This window comes from Electrophorus electricus, chromosome 11 (genome assembly GCF_013358815.1).
Source record: "Electrophorus electricus isolate fEleEle1 chromosome 11, fEleEle1.pri, whole genome shotgun sequence".
Classification (NCBI taxonomy): Eukaryota; Metazoa; Chordata; class Actinopteri; order Gymnotiformes; family Gymnotidae; genus Electrophorus; species Electrophorus electricus.
In genome coordinates, this window is record NC_049545.1 from 19,099,511 (window position 1) to 19,105,968 (window position 6,458).

Genomic DNA, 6,458 nt, shown 5'->3' on the forward strand with positions numbered 1-6,458 from the left:
GCTGGGCATTGCATCAAGCTCTGAGACGGTCCAAATCCCCACATCGCACACAGAGTCTTGTGTATCCTAACTTCATGGGTTCAAAGATTCCACCTAGATGTGGGTAAATGGAGCTTCACAAAATCCATTACTGTCTCTCATGCAGCTCATTATGCAGCAGCATAGCCAAGGAGATAGACTGGTCAATGTTTAGAGAGATATCACCACAGGCAACTTCGAAGTGGCTTGTTTGCATAGTCCTTGGTGATATTTCCAAGCTTGTAATATTTCCGTCCAGACAACACTGGCAGTACTCAGCAGCACACTTGATCACTGTGTTGTTTGCTTGTCTTAGCTACGCAAGGAGTTATCCTGACTCTCTCCCTCCAGTGGATGACTGAGTACTGACCTAAGGAGTGCAATAAATCGATCATAGTACAGTGCCTCCTTGCCATGTTGTTCTCAAACAGCAGCTGCCTACAGTTTTACTGAGAAATGAACATGCACAATCAACCTTGGCATGTTCTGTGGAACAGATAAGGGGCTATGGTGCCATCTAACATGAACACTGAAGCAAGACTCTCTGAAGGTTTACCTGCATACTTCTCTGTTTTGGATAGCACAGAACGCCAAGGAACAACGAGGGATATCAATCTCTAGCTCCCCTGTAGCTGTGGATACGGATGACGCATGGAGAACAGTCATCTGGCCCAAGAGCATGTGTGGGAGAGGTAAGTCATTCCACGGTTTGTTTTTGCAGGCATAGTTGCTCCTGTTGATGGTTTGCTGTTTGCTGGTGTTTTCAGCGAAGCCTTCAGACCTAGTTCTCCCAGAACAGATGAGGTTGCTCTTTATTCAGACTGACTGCTCCCAGAACAGATGAGGTTGCCTTTTCTTCGGACTGACTGCTCCCAGAACAGATGAGGTTGCCCTTTCTTGAGACTGAATGCTCCCAGAACAGATGAGGTTGCCCTTTCTTCAGACCGACTGCTAGCAGAACAGATGAGGTTGCCCTTTCTTCAGACTGAATGCTCCCAGAACAGATGAGGTTGCCCTTTCTTCAGACTGAATGCTCCCAGAACAGATGAGGTTTCCCTTTCTTCAGACTGACTGCTCCCAGAACAGATGAGGATGCCCTTTCTTCAAACTGACTGCTCCCAGAACAGATGAGGTTTCCCTTTCTTCAGACTGACTGCTACCAGAACAGATGAGGTTGCCCTTTCTTCAGACCGACTGCTCCCAGAACAGATCAGGGTGCCCTTTCTTCAGACAGACTGCTCCCAGAACAGATGAAGGTGCCCTTTCTTCAGACTGACTGCTCCCAGAACAGATGAGGTTGCCCTTTCTGCAGAGTACATGGGTATGGCAAAACCGTATGTGAGGAAGACACTGGTGAACAGTAAAGCAGAAACTTTTAATAAACAGAGTAATAAGACAATAGACAAACCGTCAAGAATGAGCTATACAGAAGGCAATGAAATTGGCAAGGAGCAAACACATGGGAAGGTATACGGTTTTCAGCAAACACACAAAGACCTTACAAAGACCTTACACACTAATGATGGATAAACAAACTGCAGGTGCTAATCAGGAGATACGGACATGGGCAATCTCTATGGAAATATTTATAAAAATATAACATATAATAAGTAATATAAACATTTAAACACACTGAACATATAGCTCCATTTGTTTTAATTATTGCTTTATATTATTGCTTTATATTATATTATTGCTGGGAGCCATGTAAACAGTGGAAGTGTCTGAAAAAGCTTTATTTAAAAATATTTTAAATGCTATGAAAATATCTGTTATTGAGGACGGAAATAGGAAAATGCCTCAGTAAATATGCTGGATGCATTTAGTTCTATGATCAGAACACTACAGGCATGTAACCTCACCAGCGCCAGTAAACAACATTCACGTTGCCATGGTGGCAGAATCCTTGTTTCTGTGGACGACCGGTGGTGGAAATGGAAAAACAGTCTCCTCGTACTAAGGTGGAATGGTTAAAAAATTATTCATCTGCTGTTGCTCTGAGAATAAGAGCCAATTTGGACATTGCATTACAAGCAATTTTCTGGAATTGTATGCGTGTGTGTTTGTGTGTGTGTGTGTGTGGGGGGGGGGGGGGGGGTGCGCGCGTGTGTGTTTATGTGTGTGCTCTTGTAAAACATACTGTTTCCCCCAGAGTTATTAACAACATCATTATTTAAAAAATAAAAAAGTTATTTTACATTTACAAAGATCTTTACATAGTCATATAATACCCACAGCTGTTAGTCTGACAGAGGTCCATCAAAAGGCAAAATAATAATTTATTTTATAAAGGATTCTTATTTCCTTACTGAGAGCACTCCTGAACATCTGTCATGAAATGCAATTACAGACAGTTACTATATACAGACAGAGGAATTTTAAAAGATTGAATAGTTTCACTCAGCCATAATCACTAGTTTTAATCCACTCATCTATATTCCAGGTATACTTTCAAATTAATAATAAATTTAAAAAAAAACCCTGCTGTGTAACTCAGAGATTCTTTTAAACAAATGTTGTATATGAGAGCCCAGATAAATGACAGCACTGTAAAAACACCATTAGTACACAGTCTTAGTTTAATGATGTCACTGGTTTAGGACCAGATTGCTGGTGTTGTGTTTCAGTGTTTTACTGTGTGTGACATTTTTATAAAGAGTGGCCTCTTTCCTCTCCTGTCCTTTCCTCTCCCAAAGCTGAACTAGAATCAGTTTACTTCTACCTTGATTCATTTTGTCCTCTCTTGTCTGTGATACAGATATTTCTCAGAAGAGCTCACTGCATAGAAAACCTGTTCCTGTCTGAAAGGCAAAGCAAGCTTGCTGAAGCCTGTTGTGGACTGTAATGGACGTGGACAGGCTGAATTCCACTCGGTCTCATTGCTCGGTCTCATGAGCTCCACTCGGTCTCATTGCTCCCTGTGGTCCCAGTGTTCACCTTGCAGCAGACACAGAAGAGGAGGGGCCTTGGATGTTGAGAGACGGAGCAGAGAGCTCGCTTTCTGCCTCAGACCCTCGGGGAGAAGAGATGGCTCACAGCCGAGCGCTGCCTTTATCGGCCACTTCTGACCGTGGACACGTGGTGGAGCGCTGATCGTACGAGGAAGACAAATGCAGAATGGTAGACACACAGTAGTTTCACATTGTTGTTATAAATTATATGTTATAATAATATTCATTAAAATATGAAACATATGAAAATAGTAATATAAAGTATATTAACATAATTGTGTATTAAAATATGTTCATATATATTAACATATATGCAGTATTAACATATAGTAACAGATCAGAGACAGGGAGAGATCATGGGGTGTGAGAGGGAGAAAGAGAGAAAGAAGACTAATTGAAACTCTAAAACACCTTTGGTCCCTTTTACTCTCTTTATAATGCAAACAACTGTGGGAAACCCACTGAAGAGAGTTGCTGGGATATGCCACTAAACACACTCTGTTGGAGGGGATAAAATCTAAAGAACAGCACTCTGGTGCAAAAATAATGAATTGGAATTCCTGCAACAAAGGAATTTGGGGGTTTTCTTACACTGGGGGTTTTCTGATAGAGAGAGCTAAAAAGAATGTGGAATGAATGAACATCCTTTGTGTTATTGTCAGAGGAGAGAGGGATGGAGGAGACTGATCCCAGATCAGAAATATGTCTGCCCCCACCGATTCTGCTTGGTTTATCATGAGCAAGACTCCGCTCACCCAGCACACTCATAATTCTGCCTCTTTCTGCTGCTGAGTTAATTTATATGGAGTTAAATGGTACCTGCTGACCTCTCTGTGGTGTCATTTAGATGATGGAGAAAAAGTGTTAAATTCTGTCTTCTCAAACCAAGTTTACCTCTCTCCTCACCACACTGACTGCTCTCTCATAGAGAGACAAATTAAACAATAAGAAGACCTCCTCTCATAATAAGTGAGTAACCAAAATACAGAGCTTAAGTGGTTGGCCCCCACAGATGAAGACAAAGAGACAAACAGAGAAAGCACAAACTAAAGTGCCCTGGAATTTCCTAGTCGAAGTCTACCCCGAGGGAGTTTACACTCTGTGCCACACAGCAAGCTCTACATATACAGGGTATCACACACACTAACTCTTCATTGTTATATAAGAGCAGGGTATGTTCCCAAAGCCTGGAAGCTTTGGCTAACAAAGGGATACATTAACATTAGTTAGTGCTTACCACTACAAAGACTAGCTGGTTAGAGACTTGTACAAAAACTGGTTAGTTACCTCTGCTACAAAGATTAAATCTTACCTACTAACTAGCTGCAATCAGACACAGATATTTGGAAGGCAAATGTTTTGGATATTCTTTGCAGTGTGTCAAATCTACATGCTTTTCACCTGATTCAATGTAGATGAATGCCTACCTTGATTTGCTATTGTTATAGGCAGCAAAACAGTTATTCTGATGCATTACTGTTAATGTAAATCAAATAGTCACAATTAATGATAGAAAAGAAAAAAAACATTCTTAGTGCACACACACAGAATTACTAAAGCCATCATTACCTGAACAGGTCTGAAAAGACCCATTTAAGGATTCTGTGGAACTGTTTTGGATAAGGTGCTTAAGTGGTCTTGCACGTGGATTGTGAGGTTATGTGCTGGCACACATTACTGAATATTTAAAGCTGAATTGGTACTCACCTCATACATTATTAGAAACAGTTACTTGTTGGAGTACTATAAAAGTGTATAGTCTATACGTGCTTTCTGCCAACAGGACTACTGCTGGTTGGATGTCTTTGGATGGCTGTCCATTCTCCACCCAGCAGGAACCTACAACAGGACATCCACAACCAGCCCACCACCATGTTAATAATGTTGTGTAAGGAATAGTTTGCCACCAAATTAATGTCCACTTGTCCTATAGGGTTAGAAACAGAGTGGGAAATGACGGCTTACAAATTGAAGCTACAGTCCCTAATTGTACACTTATAAAATGCACCCTTGGGGAAGCTGTAATTAATAATGTGTGCATTACGTGTATGTACAAGGGAGGTATTTCTAATAAAGTGTGTGGTGAGGGTTTACATTTGGCCCACTCAACCCGCTCCAGTTGAGTTCCTGCCCTTCGCTGTCCTGGTAGCAGACTCTTCCTCCTTGTTGCTATCAGCAGATATCTGAAAATATATTCAGACTAATATTATAAGTGATGCTGCAAACAGTTTAAAAAATGTTTCTTCTTCTTCTTTTTTTTTATTTTTATAAAGCTCACTCCTTACTTATGACCTGTCGCGGTAGTGATGATGTGGACGTGTGCAATCTTTTTTTTTTTTCTTTTTTTTTTTTTTTTGCCATTTTGAAAAATGTCTGTCATAGGACAGGAAGGTTTTTTTAACAGCTAAGTGGCATCTTAATGCAGTCATTAAAAACAGCTTGTCCAAAAATGCACACGCTTACCCAAAGTTTTAATTTGGGCTCGTATGCCCTTTTAGTGAATGTTTAAAATGCTCCCCTTTTCCCTGGCTTTTAGTTGGGTTGAAATGGGAAAATTGCTGTTGAAGCTGGTTACAGTGCTCTTAAGGCAGGTGACTAAGTGGCTGGAAAGGCCAAGCCAAGGTCTGTTTTTCAGCACGAGGAGTTAAGGAGTGTCGTGTGAGGTGAGCTCTTTCCATTGTAGAAGCCTTTAAGGAAGAAAACTACAAGCCCCATAATCCTGGGTGCCTCAGCAGAGACAAGCCCTGTTCAGGAGGGCTGTGTACAGGGAAAGTGGAACCTCTAGGGGCTGATTCAGTAGACCTCCTCTTTGATCAGCCTACACAGTATCTGACCCTCTCACTATAATACCTCACGTTTATATTACCTACCACCTTGTAGAAGAATATATTATATAATTATTACATAGCATTGCGTTAATACTGTAGTTATAATAAATCTTGCATAAACTATTGCTATATCTATAATATTCTATAGTCTATAATATTTATGCACTAAACTGGATTTTAGGTCATACATTTATCTTGGGTTTCAGGTGGGTAAGAAGAGCGCTAGGATAAACTGCGCCGCTGAGGGAGTAACACTGCTCCTGCACGAGTTCACTTTAGCCAAGCTGCACACTGCCATCTGATGGTACAGCAGTGCTATGACCCGTACATGAAGTGCACTGTTCTTTGACTCTCCCCACACGGTTTACTTTTAGGTGTCTTGCTACCTCGGTGATTCGTGGACACACAGATTAGTGCTGCGTTCGAGCGGAGGAGAATTGTCCTTTTTCGGGGGGGAAATAAACACATTCCAGTGAAAAATTGCAAAAGCTTAACCTGTTGTATAATTATTGGTCACACGTATTAAGGACCTGAGCCTGACAGGCAGTTTAGGAGTTGCTCTGGGGACCCAGGCTACTTGGACTGTCTGGGACTCAGAATCTACACCACACACGGCTAAAACATTCCCAGTCCCAGTCATCCCGAATTGCTTTCCAGCGCA